A 19,571-nucleotide genomic window follows, 5' to 3' on the forward strand; every position below is an offset into this window, starting at 1 on the left:
AAAAGAAAAAAATCAAAAGAAAAAATAATTAAAAAAAGGGTAGCAGTGAATGGCGCTTGACAAAAAATTATCATTTTGTACCTATCAAAAAGCTAATTTTGGAGTTACATTGGACAATGCTTAGATAAATGTGCATTTCAACATAAAAAGGAAAGTACTTTACAGAGATTGTCGTGCATTAAGTAAAATGATATGTTATTAAATGTTTAACCGGTAGGAATCATAAATTGGCAGCAGGTAACGTGGCGACAGTCAGCAAGCATTTGTATTAAAAAACCAATAAATTTGTTTCTTTCATTTTATAAATACTGTGATAATAACTATGACGGATATTCCATGTAATACTTGTGTAACTATTTTAAATGCATTTATTTAAAAGAAATTTGTAGAATGTAAGTCTGTATTGTATCAGCTGTAAAAACACAGATAACGATGTTTCATTTGTTTAAGACGACGGACGTAGACGATCGTTTGCTCCCCCTTCCGCATGTGCTGAATAAAACTTTAAAAAAAAAAAAAACTTTTAAAAGGTGGAAAGATACCAAATGACTGAAACCTCTTCCATACAGTGGAGTAGTGCTTTGACAAGTGAAAGAGAATAAATTTTAGAAAAAGACGAAGAGTGCAGTGATTATTGGCAGTGGAAATATGGATGAAACAGCCTGAATAACAATTGAATAAAACAAAGAATTAACAAAAAAATAAAGCAAGATTAAAATTGATCTGAAAAAACAAACTTGATAAATACCATGGAGCAGAAAAAGCTTTTTCGTTTAAGAGGGGTTACAAGGGATTTGTATGGATCGGATATCTTGTTTTGCGGGAGAAACAAGCGGGCGAGAAATAGAAAGCTGTTTAAAAGCGGATGGTAGCCGAGTAAATAAGGCACTGAATTTGAAATCGGAAGTTTCCAGGTTCGTAGCCAGACGTCTCCAAATACCAGTGAAGGACATGGTCGTTAAATATGTTCAGTCTTGTGGTCAGTTGCTAGCTGTTACCATGGGTGCAGAATTACTGGGGATTTCCTGCCTCCCCTCCAAAACTGTAACAACTTATGGAGGCAGTGCTACCATCGATTGACGTCGAAGTCAGACTTCTGTCCGATTGGGTGCCTCGCTCTCTCAGGAGCCTCTCCCGCTTGCCTTAAATCCACACTCGCTACACATTAGCCTTGGATGTCCCAAGTGACACTGGCTTCATCACAGTTAACGAAGATGGAACTTTTAAACAGTGAAATGACGACGATGTCAGTAGAAAGCAGCGAGTTGAATTTCATGCACAAAAGAAACCGCAGTCAGCATTAGATTGCGGTGATGAGAATCGGAAATAAGAACTCTGCTTCAGTTTTAGAACGTCTCCTCTGCAGATATGTAATTCTTCGGGACATCAACGAAAACGACATATTGAAAACTTTTAAAAAAAAAACAGAAGAAACTAAAACATTTTGCATTTCGTTGAGTATTTTTGTGTTCAGAAAAAATAACTGTGCATGAAGAGACACTGTTAAGAGATCTTATTGCGTTACTGTGTCATCTTGTGAAAATGCAATTATGAAGTTGACTTTTTAACACAACTGAACACTATTTTTCAAAAGTTTGACAGAGAAGCCGTCGAGTGAATTTACTAACAGATTGTTTGACAGTAGTTACTGACGTTGCTAAGTGAAAAATAAAAACCGTCCCTCTCTGACAAGACTTCATGACAAGAAGCCTTTTTACAGCAAATTGTCGGAACAGTTTCAAATGATCAGACTGGTTTTGGAATAGTTGAGTCAAGTAGAAAACTAGTCGAGATGGTGAGGGATATATTAGGACTTTAAATTAAAATTGATTTTATGTGCATAGCTTTTTAGTACTTTTTTATTTCCAAAATGTAATAATTGTTATTACTATCAAATGTTTTTCTGTGCTTTTTTAAATGTCAAAAAGAGAAATATTTTGAAGACATTGACTCTAGGAAGATCTATGAGTCCATTTTGGCTCTTTTCAGTTTCTGCACGTTTTCAAGTGATAAAATAGACAAAGATCTAAAATTTCACGCATTTTAATTGTTTGTCTTATCTTATGACGCAATAAATCGCTATTTTTCCGGTTGCAACACTAGCATATGTAACATATCGTACGTAGAAACTCCATGCAAGGTCTGATTGGCCTTTGGAGTTTAGGTTTGACAAAAATATTACGTCTATTCCATACGATCAAAGTGCTGTACCCCAGAGCCACGTGGACGTAAGTCAGATAATCGCAACTTTACAGGCGAGAAGAAAAAAAAATTCTGACTCTTGCAAAGGAAGCGACGCGCGCTCTTTTAACCTTGGTAAAAATTGGAAAGGAAATTTTTAAAGAATTACGTTCACATGGCTCGATGCGGAATAGACTTCTATGTACAATGCACTAATAAACGGATAAGCGCACTTCTTGGAATTGCCGTCAGTCTGCCTCTGAGGCACAGAAATGTGGGAGAAACAATTTATAACTGATTTAAAGGAAAAATTTACTTCAATATAAAATTTCGAATCTAAGTGGGAAAATACATTTTGTAAGCTGTACTAATATATTTAAAAGAACTCATCTTTAAGAAGATGGGTTTAAAATTGGAGCATTAAGTTAAGCATTGATACAATTCATGAACACTCTTTTTAATGGATTTCTAGTGTATTAGACCTTATTTAAAATAGTATGGGAGCAAAAATGGCTCTCCTCAATCGTTGTGGTATAAGAAATGTTGTGATCTTCCTGGTGCCAATGTGCCTAATTATTATGCTTGCTGATTGTCGACTCGCTTAAACCTAATTACTAATTAAAAATGTTTTAAAGAGTTCATGAAGTTAATTTTCCAATTACTGTAAAACTGCAGAAATTCTTTAAAATATTTAAAGAACTTTTTTTGAAAGAAAAAAAAAACCTAACATTTTATAAAAAATGAAATGTATTTTCATTATAAATGTTTATAGTGTATTTTCCAGCCACAAATGTGGGAAAGATCCTGAAGTTAAATTTTCTAATGAGCAATTCCATAGTAAGAATTAATAAAATTCATACGTAGATTTTCTAATGTAGTTGATTTTTCTAGCATTTTTCGGTTGCAATTAACTCATTTTTTAAAGTATAAATAAGTTGTGTGAATTATTATGAACATTCAAACGTACAGTAGCAGAATGGATAGTTTGATTTTTAATCCGTACATTTCAGATGCCTTTAAAAACGTAAAATGGCAGTGACGATTCTGTGTAATGTGAAAGTTGGAACGCTGTTTTCTATAATAAATGAGCAGAGTAAATAACTTTAGAATCCAAGTTGAATACTTGGAATATTTCGAAACTTATCTAAAAAAGCCTCAACAAAAGCAATTCAATGTATTTTTTCACACAAAATATAGACTATCACAGAGGTTAATGAAGACAAAAACGTTATTGAGCATGCAATGCTCAATAAGTGAAAGTAGTTAAGTGGAATAGATGATGATAACTCCAGCTGGAGTTATCGCCAATTTTATTTTTTTCTTTTGAGTAGCACTATTGTTAGACTTAAGAGTCCCAGTTTCTTGTTACGAGCTTAATCCGTCAGAAACTGCCTCATTACAGATCTTCAAACCAACATGTGAAACTTAGTACAAATCTTGAAGTAGCATACAGTAAAACACTACCAATGAAATCTCTGACAAAATGGTTAATGGTAAACTGCTCGTTATTAGTCAGTGCCGGAAATTGGTGCCCAAGTCGTAGAAAATAATTGCTAAAGAGGGAAAGTTGGCCATGAGTTGTGAGTATAAATAAGAGCACAAACTTTTTATGGGGAGGTGGGATCCGAACACTAACGCCACTCTCTATACTTAGTATTTGACTGATACTTTCTAGTCACTAGGACAACTAATTTACAAATCACTGAACTAATTCAGTGATGTAAATGCATAATTTGCAGTTTTTAGACGAAAATTTTAAATGAATTCGTAGGATATTGAATTTTGTATTTTTCGGTAGAACGAAGTTGCCATTTTGGCAGTCTGTGTTTGCGTCTTGCATATTTTGGGTAATATGTACGAGGTAATTGTGCAAAAATATTTTTATAATAGCGTGCGTAACTATGAATCGTGGAGGGAGGAGTACAATCAGTCCTTCTCATGCCGCTTTGTGGTAACGAACGGTAAACTCAACAAATTCTTTTTATTATTATTCTTGGAAAAATGTAAAGTTTGGGTTTAGCACCTTTTCCAAGTTTTATTTTATAAGGTTTTTTTTTTTTTCGATTTTTTTTTTTAAGTGATAAATTCTATTGCTCCATATTTCTAGTTAACTAGCTATAGTACTCGGCCCATGATATGAGGAGTTGAATAACCCAGCGTGGCGTAACCTCCAGCTGTGTGCTATGCATTTATTCTTACTCCTAAAATGTTTTTTTTAAATCAAATCCTCTTTGACTGCCAATACTTTCTTGCTACATTGCAATTCGTAATGTACTCCTCGCCCGTTCTTTGATTCTAAATTTTTCCTTACTCAAATAATCGTAATAATGAATGTGTGGATTTTTTTGCCAGGAATATTTAACTCTAAATGTTGACAAATGGTTAATTAAATGGTAATTTAAATGTAACTCAATGTAATTCGTTAAATTATAAATGTTTATTCGTTACAAGGGGGGGGGGGGCAATCCGCCCCGGGTGTCACCTGTCTGAGGTGACAGTCAAAGTGGAATTGTAAGTTCATGAAAAATATGAAGCTAAAATGCATCTTTTCAACTATAAATTTGAAATTTTCCCGGGAGAAAACCCCGGACTCCCTCTCTCACCCCACATCATGACCACACAAGGTGGAGTGAATACTATGCTCGTGTGTAAGTTCCTATTGTCAATACTTAGACTTAGTAGTGATTTCTTCTTATTCCAAAACACTGAACCCTATTACTTTTCCCATGTTTGAGATAACTAAACGGGGTTCATTAATTTCATTTTCTTCCTTACTTTTTTGACTTTTCGATGGTTTGCACATTTGCGTCTAGGGCAAGTTACATAAAAAGCGTTCAGTTTTTATTTGTCTTTTTTGCCCTTTGTACATTAGCCCAATCATGGGCGCCCATATGCAATATTTTTAAGGAGAGCTCAGAGATTTTCCCATATTTCAGCAGAACGTTTTCCCCATAGAAACAAATTTCAGTACAGATTAGAGATATTAAAATTTGACATTTTAATAACTTATTCATTAATGGCTGGAAAAGAAGTTTTTTACATTTTTGCAAAGAAGAAAAAACTAAAAGCAAAGAAGTTCTCATTTCTAGGGGGGGGGGACCTTGATCCCCCACTTCCCCTTATATGGGAGCCCTTGAGCCCAATTAAAATTTTGTTAAAACACAAATGTAATTAACCACCCCTAAGCCAGGGTTAAGGCAGAACTACATGCAATATACCAGACAGCACGGTTCTGAGACTGCAGTTTAGTTATTAGAACTCATTAGTCAGAAATAGTGAATAACCGAATTGGAGGCAGGGGTCATCTCATTGCTGAAAGTGCAACAAACTGGTAGATAAAGTGAATTGATCTCACTAGCGAGTGTCTGCAGTACAGTGCGGTTCGACTCTTGAATTGAAGGCAAAACTTGAGTTCTTTACAGTAAGTTACCGCCCCTAAGCCAGTGCTAAGGCAGAACTACGTGCAATACATCGGACTTCATTAGATGACATCTCCTTCCAGCTCGGTTGTTCACTATTCCTGACTGAGGAGCTATAATAAGAAAGAAACTGAAGCCTCAGGATGTGATAACGGAGCTGTACAAATGTAGAGTTGTTTTCTAAAATTGTATAAATTTCATGTTTTCATGAATAGATTAAACAGTTTTTGCTGTTGTAGGAAGGGGGGGATGTGACACCACCTATTACCACCCCGGGTGTGACACTTGCTGAGAATGCCATTGACTTTAATATACTAAATTATGTGTATAAAATAAAGATTAGTTATGAGTTTAAGAAACTTTTGTACTTGTTCTTTTTTTTTTTAATGCAAATCTTTGTAATGCATTTCTATCTATTATAATCCATTTATTCCCATTCTTTTTTAAATTCTAGGCTTCAGATTAAAGAGAAATTCCGTTTTATCTAAAAGAAAACTTGAGAAAATATATTTTAATTGTTCCATGACACAGGCTCCTTTATCGTCTTGACATCTTACAAAATCACTTTCTGTATCTTTAAGAGGTCACCGAGAAAGAGCACAATTCTTAAGATATTTGGAATCTGAATCTTTTACAGATTCGACTCAACAACGTAAAAATTGAGTTCTTGAAATTAAAGTTCCTTTTCGATTATTGCTGTACTTCTTTCTACCCTATTGTAATAGCTTTTTATATCCCGGTTATAAGAGTGTAATTTCATTAAATCAGATAAAAAGGATTTTTTGTGCCTAATTTCTAACGCAAGAACTTTCTGAGTTATGAGCCAGGTGGCACATTGCCCTAAGAACAATGGAGCACCCCGTCAAATACCGGAGACCCTCATAGAACGAGAGCCCCCACAAAAACAAAGAAAAATACCCGTTAACCCCCTAAAAATTTCTATGGTGCAGTTTGCGCCATGACACCCCCTAGATGGGCGTCCATATATTAGCTGTTTCGTATGTCCACCTTTCCTAAATGAGCTCATAATGTTATTTCAATTGCGGTGAAGAAAGACTGCTCAAAATAGTTTTCCAATGTCATAACGGCTGCTTCTTGGTTCAAATCAACTTTACACGAAAACTACTAAACTAAATGTCAGTGGTAAACGCAAAAAAAAGGTTTAATTCTTGAGTTTTGCCTTAAATTTGTGTTTAAAGATGAACCCGGAAGTTGGCAGCTACGCATTTTTAACAGACTTCAAAAAGGAGGCGGTTATCAGTTCATACCGTATGTATGTTGTTTTTTTTTGTCCACTCATAGCGTCTCACCTAGTGAACCGATTTTGATGATTCTTTTTTAATGGATAGGGGATGGCTCAACTTAGGTCCCATTACTTTGTTTGACCATATTTGTTCTTTAGAAAAAAAATTATGGGCAAAAAACAGTAAATTTTATGAGATTTCCCTATTAAATGATTAAAATGATATTGTAGCGAAGTTCGAACTTGTCATCCGTGGATAACGGTGGCTCAGAGGTCGAATTCTCGCCTCCCACACGAGCGACCCGGGTTCAAATCTCGACTAGGACAAAGTGAATTTTACTAAAATTTCGTTTCTACTGTTTCCCGTATATTCTCGAATGTTCTATTAATTTCTGTATCTTTCCCAGTCTGGAAAGTTCCAGCACTTTCTCAAGTTGTATATAAGGAGATGTAACGTTCATTCGTAGTTCTGAATAAAGGTCTCGAGTTGAGACTAACGAGTATTCGCTTCATTTGGCTTTCACATTGTCTTGTTGCGGCAGGATTTAACTCGGGTTATAAAGTTAATTTTGAGTTTAAAATATATTTGCTCTTCATACAATTAAGTGCTACTTTGTATTAAAAAACAAAACCTTCTGCAACCTTTTGATAACATTTTTAAAATATTTAATGCTAAGCGGAAGAAGCTAGAAGACAATAAAATATCTAGTAAACAATAACAGTTTTGACACACTCCTCTGAAGAAAACCAATCCATAAATATTACAATGAATATTAAATGTTCCTAATTACACCTTGAAATTTAATTATGAGATAAGCTGCGGTGCATACAATATCAGTTTTATGAGTTATATCCAGCTAGATGTATCCTGACGTACCAGAGAAATAAGAAATCGTTCATTGTATTTGAGTTAAACCATTCTTGACTCTGAGCTTATCTTTATAAAGCGTAGGTTATCATCCTCATGGATTCCTTCAAGAAAACTACAAGCTACCACACGTAAATGAACACAAAATAGAGGAAAATTTTAATGTAGGAAAGACTAACAAAGTTTTGTGTACAGGATTTGTATTTTATTTAAAGTGTTTTCCATTTCGTCGATTCAAGTGCTTGCTATACTTCAGGTTTTTATTTCAATGCTAAAAAATACTCGTCATGGTACGACAGGGGAAAATTGTTTCTACATTTGAACGAAGCAATTGCCTGTTTCGTAATATATTGATGGTTGAAATTTAAACCCTAACTCCAGTGCATTAACCCTAAACTCTAGTATAGAAAGCGTTAACAGTTGACCACTTTTCTTTTCTTCCCTCTCCTGAAATGTCCAGTAAAACAGTAATAAACTAGTAAAACAGTTAAGTGACCGGATCCAGTTCAGCCCCGTCAAAATAAAGCATTTCTCTGCCATGTCAAACATTACCAAAAAATACTATCAAAATATCATGCTATGACGCGAGTTTCATTGTTGATGACGCCAGGAGCGTTACTCGATCATTCGATATTATATAGGTATAAGGATGTTCCCGCTTGCATATTTTTAAAGCAACCCAAGATCTTTTCAACTGATGTGTTCATTAAAATTATTAAAATCTTTAAGTACTGATTAAAATTTTTAAATTTAAACTTCGGACTTTTATAACTTCTGTTTTGGCTTGTATGATTTAAATTATCAAAAAATTCAGATGAATCATCTTTGATGTAAAATTGTTCAAAATATTTCCGACTGTACGTTCCGTGGAAAAGAACAAAACGTAAATTTTAAGATTTAGTTCTTCGGGGTTTTAGTTTTGCCGAGGGCATTCAAATCCAAACGAATACGCAAGAGACGTTTTACACGCTGTATAATTATACGACATGGACGCTGTCGAATTTCTAAATGTCCAAAATTGAACGACAGAACACCGTGGATCAGAACCTGGGCCGACCATGGTGTAGGAATCACTCTTTGCCACCTAGCCGACCTAAAAAATTAAGTCGTCCACTTTTAATAAATTGAAATTGGGGAGCGCAAAGAGTTCAAACTGTCACCAACAGGAAGTGAACTAGTCACTACGAAGTTGAACTACGAATGAAGGATCTTGTTCAAAAACACTATTGTGTGTAAAAGTGTTATAACATTTCTCATAGACGCGTTTTAAAGGGCTTTAATTGAAGAATACTGTCTGATCATTAATGTGGAAAACGCATACATAAGCCAAGGTTAACTAAAAAATGTTAATAAAAGGTTTTAAAAATAGTGTCTCGAAAAACAATTGTCAGCCATCAAAAGTGGAGCTTCGTCTTTGTGGAGTGGGGAAACATTTTTCAGTAGAGAAAAGTACAAGCATTCATTTCTGAATCCCCCCTTCTCCTTGTACATGATGTTAGTAAAGTGAACGTTAAGAGTAAAACAGATTCAGTGTGACGATATTTTCTTCTGAATCTAAGCATGGTTACCAAGAACCATCATTATAATACAACCTCGTTTATCCGGAGTAACAAGAACCGAAGGGCGATAAAAAATACAGGTTGTATGGGCAATTTGCAAAGTGCATCCTTAAATAAGCAAAAGTTACCGTTTCTTGTGGTAAACATAGTTTGTAACGAAAACAACAAAAATCTAAATATGTCGCTTGCATTTCTGCCTTCGGCAACAAGGCGGTTATCTGCTGTTTTTTTTTCTCATACAACTGTTTGCATGACATTAAAAAATATTAAAATAGTTTACAACATTGGTTGTTAACAAAGAATTTATCCACTTTCCTGTTTCGAGCACGTGTGGTGTTTGAATGCTTTATTTAATTTCAGTCTTAAACTCCCCAAGTATTCAAGTTTTTGTAAAGCAATTTATTGTAGAATCTGTGCGTTAGGTCAAAATAAAAACCGAATGCTTAGAGCATTTTTAGTTCCATTCTTTTGCTGTTAAAAGTTTTAAATTGTTTATGTGACTATAATTTGAAAATAAAAATACAGCGAAACCTCGATTTTACGTTTTGCAAGAGACTTGGATAAAAACGTAAAATACGGGAAATATATAGCAGCCTGATGAGGTGCATTGAAGAAACGTTGAATGCGGAAAAAACGTAGATTCGGGGGACGTAAAATCCGGTTTTCACTATACTAAAAACTTGATCCGGATAAACGAGGTTTTTCTACTATACTTCTGCATTTGTACAATAGGAGTATTGTGTGCTACTTCGTTGTGAGTGGAAATGGATGCTTGATTTCGATTTGACGTTTCCAAAGAGTCATGTTCTAGTAACTCTTCAATCAGGAATTACGAATTAACTCCCAGTGAAATGCTTCTTTCCTTCCGCATGACGGAAGATATTATCGGAGAAACCTTGAGCAAGGCTTTCCGTGCTATAACGAACAAAGCCACACATTAGCCTTGTTGACCTTAACGGCAATCACGATAAAGTTGATGATATAAGTAAGAAATTCTCAACCAGGTGGTCTGGGCAGACTGGTAGCGGTCCGATGAGATTTTTCGTTCGTCCACGCTAAAAAAAAATCATCTCTCGAAAATGTAATAAAGTATTAAACTTTTTCGCGTGAATATTGACTAATTTTCTATGATTTTCCACAGATGTTTATTTACTTACAAATAAATATTACAATCATTACTAATGTTTCCTTCATATATTTTTGCGGCAGTTTTTTAAAGCTAAGTAAAATTTTATTTAATTATTCATTCATTATTATTATTCTATAAGTAAGAAAAAGAAACCTCACCGGCCTGGAAACTTTTTTCAAGAGGTTATTGATTAAATAGGGAAAAAAAGGGAAGAATAAAAAACGAAACAAAGAAAAAAAAATTAAAATTTAATTTGAATTTTGACATCTTGAATTCAAATTATGTTTTCCGCAATCACGAGTGTGTGTATGTAGGCGTGTGTGGGGGGCGGGAGGTTCTTTGTGTTTGTGTGTAGGGGTATGTGTGTAGGCATGTGTGTTTTTGTCTGTGTGCAGTCATAAGTGTGTGGGTAGTTGTCTGTATGAATGTGTGTGGGTGTGGGGTGTATGTGTGTGTAGGCATATGTGTTTGTGTCTGTGCAGACATGAATGTGTGGGTAGTTGTATGTATGTGTATGTGTGTATGCGTTTGTGTGTGTGTGTGCGCGTGTGTGTTTGTAGTTGTGTATATATGCGCGTGTGTGTTAGTGTGTATGTGTGTAGATGTATGTATGTGTGTGTACATCTGTGTAGTGTATGTATGCGCGTGTGTGTATGATATGGATGCAACCTGGAGACGGCTTTCGCTATAGGAGCAGCATCGTGAGGCGGCCGGTCGACGGTGATGGTGAGGACGGTGATGGCAGGAAAATAAGATAGCACATCAAAACAGTCAAATGAAAGCAATAAGCAATCGTGATTGCTCAAAAACTCATCGAATGAAACATAATTCAAAACTTCTTAACGGTTCGCAAGTCGAAGGCTTTTAAAACAATTTATAAATTAATTTTTATAATTATAGACTTTTATTTTTAAGGTAAAAAAATCAACATGCAGCAATTTTATTTTCAAAAGCTTTTGCTCGATCCGCAGGTTAAAGAATGTTGAGAAACACTGATTCAAGGGATTAAACTTTAAGCCGTCATCCACCTAGATTGGGATACTAGAAGTTGGCTCACACAAGTTTTGAACTGAGTTTAATGTTGTAAGACCGATATTTAAATAAAATAAAAATAACAAAAATGTGCCTTTGTCCGTTATCGAACTGAAGCTATCATATGAGGACTAATTTTCAAAAGGAAACGTATCCATTTTCTAAAAATGTTCAGGTTTTGAAAAAAACGCATGAGGGAAAAAGCAAAATAGCTTTATCATTCTTTGTGGGTGCAGAATTGAGCACAAAAGCACAGCGTATTATGTCCCAAAGTAAAAAATGTTTGTATAAAAAATCTGAAGGAGATATCGTCATCTTATTTTTGGATATGTGCCCTTTTGAAAGAAAACCAGAATGTTCGGAATTTTAATGTCACAAAAATTTAACTTTCTCATACTCTCTTATCGAAGTACTTGTGGATATGAGGCAATGAGAAACAAAGGGATTGAAGTAGACATTTTCAAGTTGAGTAAAATGCCTTTAAAGATCAGATCCTAGGTCGGCTTTCATTGAAAAGTTTTTATAAAGCACGCTGTAAAACAGCACATACCAGGGCTACTACTACATGGGCTTGCCCCAAGACAGAGGAGAAGTTAAGCTACCATTTGTACAGGTTATTCCTAAATATATAATTCTTTCACTTACAACCCTTTGCTTCTCACTGCCTCATATAAACTTGAAGATTTTTGATGTGTTCTTTTGAATTTGAATTTTTTCGCACTACAGAATCATTCAGGATATGTCGCCTTTTGTTCAAAATAAAAAGTGTAGAGGATGGATTTATTACCTTTTGATTAAAGTCAAACTTTTCCCTTAAACTAGGATTTGACCCGTTTGGACTTGTAAGGGATTCAATTAAAGCTATCTAAAAGATTTACAAAGTATTTTTAAATGAGTTTTTCTAAAAAGTAGATATGTTACCTTTTGAAAAATTACTCATCATATGTCATGTAGCTGCAGAAGAAATATTTTAACAGTTTGTTATTCCTGGTTGAAGGGTGGGTTGAACTTTTAACCTACATGTGCTTGACAGAGCTGATTGGGTCAGAGGATACCGTTTGATTGTTCCTTCAATTCTCCGAACCGTGCTTCTGAACCCGGTCTCTTGGTTATGGGGGCAGCGCTGCGGGTGCGGAGAGTATTCTAATCCTCATGTTCGAAAAGGTCGAACCGGCACTTGCGCACCTGTTGTTGTTCTTTCTAATCACAAATTTGATCTTCAGGCTCTTTTTCAGCTGTGGTACGTTTTCATCTGTTGGTGAAATCGCGTAACAAATGAGTAAGCAGTTCAAAGCAATTTTGTTGGGTTTTAATGTTTTTTTTAATAAAGAATACAAATAACATATGTTGAAATTCATGCATGGGCAATGAGAGTAAAGAATTGTAATCTCTGATGGAAAACTAGTATACCACATGCATAAACTTTTACCATAGTTAGTTTTTGTCAAAAAAGCATTTAAAGAAAAATCTTAAGGATATGCTGTTAAACACATTGTCAAACGGGGCTATTTCATAAAGCTAAAACAATATTTGATGCTATTTTGAAGTATTTCTTGCTTATGGAATTTTTCCCTTTAGAAAAAGAAAGCTGCCTTTTAAATGTTCTAAACTACAGAAAGAAAAAGCAACGTATAACAGCATAAATTGCAGATTACTGCACTAAATTAAAATATTGTGCTATTATACGTTGTTATTTCTAATTTTACTTTTCATGCACAAATGCATTTTTGATTTATGTTCTAAACTGTTTTAATAAATGAAAATGCTGTATTAGATGTTATGCATACCAATGAAGTTGTATTTCATTGTTACTATTCGTATAATTGTCCTTAGCGGCTGGTGTTCTATATATTATAACGTATGTGCCGAAGCTACACTGTCGCATAAATGAAATTAAACAAATAAAGGGGAGAAAGCAAAAAATGGATCAAAACAATTGGATGATTCTAGAAGACTCTAAATGCATCAATTAGCGTACTTCAAGGGGATATCCTCTTTTTTTTATCTTTTCGAGGAGTATCACACTGCTTTTAAGCCGGAAGTATATTTAGGGAAAACAATTTTTTTTTCCGCTTTTATGCATCGTAAAATACTGAAAGTTATTCACAAATTTCGAGAAATAGATTACTTGCTTTGCATGTAGTTTTGGGTAAATGCTACATTTATTGATGAAAATATATCAATTGGCTTTAAAATATTTTTTACTCGTCGTTGTGGCTTTAGAAAATCAGTATCCGACGTATGTTTATAAATTTTAACATAACTTAACAAGATTCAAGAAATACTCTCTTAACATTTCTTTTTTTTTTTCTGTGGATGCGCGAGTAAGGGGAAAGGAGCAAAACTGTTTCCAAATTTCGTAAGTTGCATTTCAATGATTCCCGAAAAGGTGTTGCACGGTAAGGAATGGTTTATATGGTTCTGTCCCATGAGTTTACAATCATTCAGTTTAGTTACGCAGTAATTTGCAATTAAAGTTAATCACTAGTGAATAAATTAAAGCTTTTGCGTAGATGAAACAAAGCCCACTAGATGGTCAATATATTTTCGAACTTTTTTTTATTTGACAGGAATAAGGGCAATGGTAAGGTAAGATTTTTATAACATTTTGTCGTATGTACTTGATTATGAAATTTGCTAGGTTGAAAATTGCTCTCTCTCCCACATAAGCTGTAAAAAACATCTGTAAAGTGCTAATATTTCATAAAATTATCAGCCTCTTTATTTCAACTTCCAGTATAATGTTAGTAAACAAAGTTGCCTCTCCCGACTAAAGATACAAATTTGTAGCAAAGACGATTATGGAGACTTATTTCAGCGAAAATATGGAGAAAAAACAGGTATTTTACACTCAATTTTAAAATACGGCAGTTATTGTTGGGAAAAAGCAATCTAAAATACAAAAACAAAAAGCTTTTCTATTTTCCAGCTGCTTTTCATACACGAGCCGCCACTGGCAATAGTTTATCAACATCTTATTAATACACTTGTGTTTTCTTTTTACTTACCTGATGATGTGGAGCCGCATCTGTCACTTCTAAGATGGTTTCTAGTCGAGGCTGATGAAAACGGTCTGTGTTTATGGTATGCTGAGCCCTCAAAAGGTAATACCTCATTATTTTAATTTTTGTTCGTGCCTATCCTTAATGTAATTTCAATGGTTTTTTATATTTCAACATGCGAGCAAAGGTTCACGTGATGGTGCAGAAGCCAAAGCATACCGAAGTTATAAGTTCTATATATTAAAAATAAAGGTAACGTCAAAAAATTTTTGAAAGGAAGTCTGTGGCGGGCCTGTGTCCAGGAAACCCCATAGCACCTACAACCTTGAACTTTGGTACAAAATTCGTTATATGGGGGTTTGCAACAGGGGTTTATTTTTTTTAATTTTAAGTTAGTACTTTAGCAATTAATTTTTAGGCTAAAATTTCACATTTAACTACCAATTAAAGAGAGAAGATTCCTCACACCCCTTAACATTCTATGTCCTTCTAAAGAATTTTCTTTTTTTCATGAGGTAAAGCTTGCTCTAGTTTTCTCAATTAATTAGAACACACAAAAACTTCTATTTTAGCTAAGAGTCCTAGGTTGAACTCGAATCTTGAAGCAAAAGAGCAAATGTTACTAGAGACCGCGAATTTTATAACTTTTTTTTCTTTTTCTATGGCCTTACAAATTACACCCAATGTATGTTACACACCAAATGTATGCCCAGGAGCCCTGTAGCAACTGCAGCCCTAAAATTTGGCACAAATTTAATTTAAGCTCGAGGATGCTCAATGCGGTGTGTTTCTGGTAGCTGCTATCTGTTTCACGGCTAAATCGGATCCAACACTTACATTATGTTGGACATTATGACACATTCAAATGATATGTTTATTGGGTTAGTAAATTCATTTGGCGGATTGTTTTCCATTTTAACGTTTTATTTTGTTAAAAAAATAAACATTAAATTTCAGAATTATTGGTTTTGGTAACGTTTGACGATCAAAGAAACCCTTTGTGTTAATCAATTTTGCGAGACTTTTTGAAAATGAGCCAATTGTTTCTCGTTTGTTCTTGTTTTATTATAATGCACGGCATACTCTGATTTCGATTACTTTAATCAAATGATTTAAAGGACGTCAAAAAAGAGAACATAATTAGAAAAACATGTTTTGTCATAAAGACATACGATACAAGTGAAACTTTTTCCCTTTTTTTTACATTCTAAACCTCAAACTCAACTGCACATTTTCTCTCATGCCACGCTCGTTTTTTTTTTCTACGCCTGACTTAGGCATATTTTAATCTGTTTTTCTTAAGAAGTGCTTCACATTTTCGCAGACAAAGTAAGATTGCGAAGCAAGCTTCGGAGATTGGTGAGCGGCAGCGAGCTAAGGCGGAGCACCGTAGTATATTTAAAAAACTCAGTTTGACTTTTATTCCTGTTGAGGTGAAACTTTATTGCATCCTTGATACAAAGTGACGTGAAGTCAGATATCTTAACTTTGACAAACTTAAAAAACAAATTAATTCCATCAAAACGTCAGCTTCGTAAGATTAATACTGACAGAATGACCAAAAACACCGTTGAGAAGCAAAGAAACAATCGTCACAGAGGCATGAAGATCGACATGGAAGGCCGGAGAGTCTATAGAAATTGTGAAAACTGCCCAGATACAAAGCTGAATTTGAGCAACGTTTTTGACTGACCAGCTCTAAGTTCAGATCTTAGAAGAGTTTTGCCATCATTGGTAGAACGTTATGCCGAAAAAAATTAATGAAACTGCACAGGCTTTCATCAAGACGCTAAAGGGTCATTCCACGGAAAGCGGTAAATTTCTCTCGCACGTGGCGCCTCATATATTCCATTAAAAAAAAATTAAAAGGGCAAAGAACACATTTTTTTGAATTGCAAACGCATGTACGATTTCTTAAGAAAAAGCTTTCGTCATTTTCTTTTAAAGTTATTACTTTTTAATGAAATATATGTATCGTCACATGCGGGACAAAGTGACTGTCTTTCTATGGAATGGCCCAATACATCTTTTTTTTCAACGCTTCAAACTATTTCTCAACAAATGAGATGTGAACATTCGCTTTCACTATGTACAATTTTTTTTTTATATCAACTAGGGCGCTCCGCCTCCTGCTCGGTGCCGCTCACTATCCCCCGAAGATTGTTTCACAATCTTATTTCGTTTGCGAAGATTTAAAGTGCCTGTTAAGAAAAATCAATTATAACACACGTTTCGATTAGAGCAAACTTAGTCATGCCCCCCCCCCCCCTTCCTGTAGAAAATAGTTTTAGAAAAACACTCATTAAACATTGAAAAATATTAAAATCTCACTCCAACCCGACGGCGAAAAGAACCTAATTTAAAAAAAAAACTGCGTTTGGGCGATGGGCCCTTTTCATTTGAATGCTGGCAAATTGTATTCAAAAGATGTTTTCGCCATCCGAATTGCGATAGCATCTTAGCACGTTAGTACTGCGAGAGACCGATGACGTTCTTAATCGGTTCGTTTTCGTCGAAGCATGACAAAACTAAGGTATAAACCAACTAAAGAGAAGTCGGGAAGGTATAAACAACTGCCTAATTTCGTATATAAATTTTACTCCATTTATATTATAAAAATCAAACTTTATTAACATCACAAGAAGTCGTCGCTCAATAAAATAAAAAAAATCTATCGAACACGATCCCTTGCGTCTTTTACTTTTCAACAATGAGGTACTTTACAACAAACAACCATTTGGCAGTTTGTGTAAAATGAAATAAATATATATATTTAACAATTGAAAAACATTACTAATATGGATGAGGTGTTGCCTTATATATTACTAGAAATGATCATTACGTGGGAACATTGGAAAAGGAAACGGAACGTCAATAGCGGTCAAGTGAGGATAATAATCAATTCGGATTGCTCAAAAATACATGTAACAAAATTCTTTTTAAAGAAACGCTTCAAAGAGCGCAGCTCCTCTAGGGTCCAAACTTTTTCCAAATTTCCCACCTTAAGTGCCTTCTGAACTTACAAGGGTAGGAAATGTCCTAAAAATCCTGAAATTCCTAAAATTTCGAGTTTTGCCATGAAATTTTCACTATATTGCTCCATACTTGCGCAGGAAAAAAAATCATCCTAAAAATGAAACTTTTCATGATTATATGCCTATATTTTTTTGATAAAATGAATTTGCTAGACCGTAAGAAATCATGGGACGCGGTAGCATCCCGCCCCGCCAAGGAAACCAAACGTCAGCAGCCAACAGAAGCAAATCCACCGCCAAAGACGAAAGAAAAGAGATTAAGGAACAGTTTACACGACAGAACAAGTTGGGATTTTTCTGGGTTTTTTTCACCCCTCTGTATCTTAGCCCCATGAAGACCCCCGAAGTTGATTTTTGGTTCACTCAATCTCTAGTGGTCCCCTGACGCCGTAAACCAAAATACAATTCCCTGGACCAACGGGGGAGGAGGTATTAAAGTTAAAAAATCGCTGTTCAAAAAAGTTTTCGCTTTCTTTAACGGGGCTACAGCCCAGACGAAAAAAGGAATCAAGCTGAAATTTCGCACACATTCCTTGTGCCCTACTGATGTGCCATTTGATCTCCCTCCCCTTCCCCCCTCGTTTTTACCTCGGTAATTATTTTTTTTTGTATACATATTCTTGGGGAGCTATTGAGTACATATAAAAAAAAATTCAACCCCCAGGGACATCATGGGCCGGAGTAATTGAAAATCACTAATTTTCCCTAAATTCTTATTTACTCTCAGCTCATAGGGTTTGTTTATCTCGGACTGCAATTGCAAGGTTAGAACAGATCTAACAGTTATTCCAAAGTTGTCTCAAGAAATGAAATTCAATCAAGACTAAAACATATCCAACAGTTCAACTAGACGTTAAATCGCGGATATCACAAATTTGCCACAGCGACTGCGCATGCGCGCAGACTTAGCTCATTGGGCTTTCTGTTTTCAGATTCTGTTTGTTTATACTTAAGCAGAGAAACAAATTAATGAATGAGATTAGAATGCTGTCCTCCCCCCCCCCCCCAAAAAAAGTTTTGCCGATGCGAAATTTCCTTCCTCCTGTTTTTCAGTTTTAATATATTTATGGTGGGAAGAAATTTTAAATGTCGGCGCGATACTGGGGTTAAACCATTACAATATTTTACTCGACAAATTATATGAAACTGTACGCATATGAATACGGCACATATAACATTTTAATTGAAAGTGAAAAGCAGAACTTTTTTATTGGTTTGCTTATTTTCTAAATTAATGGATTTTTCACAAACAACACATAATGAATTGAAAATATATGAAATACGTGTGTGGATATCCGTGCTTTGCAGTAATTTGTTAGCTGAAAAGATTTTTGTAATTAATTTAAGCAAGACTTTCAATGAGCTTAGTCCGCGCAATATGCGCATTCGCTATGGTAAATTTGGGATATCCGCCATTTGACATCGAGTAAAGTTATATGGATCTTCTGACACATTCAAATTTAAAATATTTAATGACTTAGTTTTTTTTTTTTTTTTTTTGCTTGGTGATAACATGCGTTATTTCGTTTTTTAAATGAAATTTTAACCAAAACTAGGTATTAAACAAGACAAAGACTTCTATCAAGAAAAAGATGAATCACCAAACAATTAAAATTATCCCATAAAACGTAAAGTAATCCACGATTTAAGAAAAAATGTAATTAAACAAAAAGTGAAAAGCTAGATTAAAATAGCCCTCAAGCTGTAAAACATTTAAAGAAACCTTCATGAAAATGTTGAATAATCTGTCAAATAAAGAAACTGTAATAGAATTTATTGCGAAGTTGTAAAATACTCGAAAACAATATAATTTAAAATATAGTATTTTACTATCCAAGAAGTTTTCTTTGCAACAGAAAAGATACAAGGATTGCAATAAAATTTAAGCCGCCCAATTCTCGCAAAATGAACATTGAATCTTAATAGTCAGAAAATAACTTGTTGTAAAATTAGGTTAGCCATTGTTGTTCCTTAGAAACACAGAACAGCGTTGTTTCAATTGAAAATTTTCTGACTTGAAGTTCTCAATTCTAAAAATACAAAGTAATAATATCGATGCAAAAAATGTGATATCTCATCAAAAACAACCCTGTTGTAAAAATT

This window comes from Uloborus diversus, chromosome 1, assembly GCF_026930045.1.
Source record: "Uloborus diversus isolate 005 chromosome 1, Udiv.v.3.1, whole genome shotgun sequence".
Lineage (NCBI taxonomy): Eukaryota > Metazoa > Arthropoda > Arachnida > Araneae > Uloboridae > Uloborus > Uloborus diversus.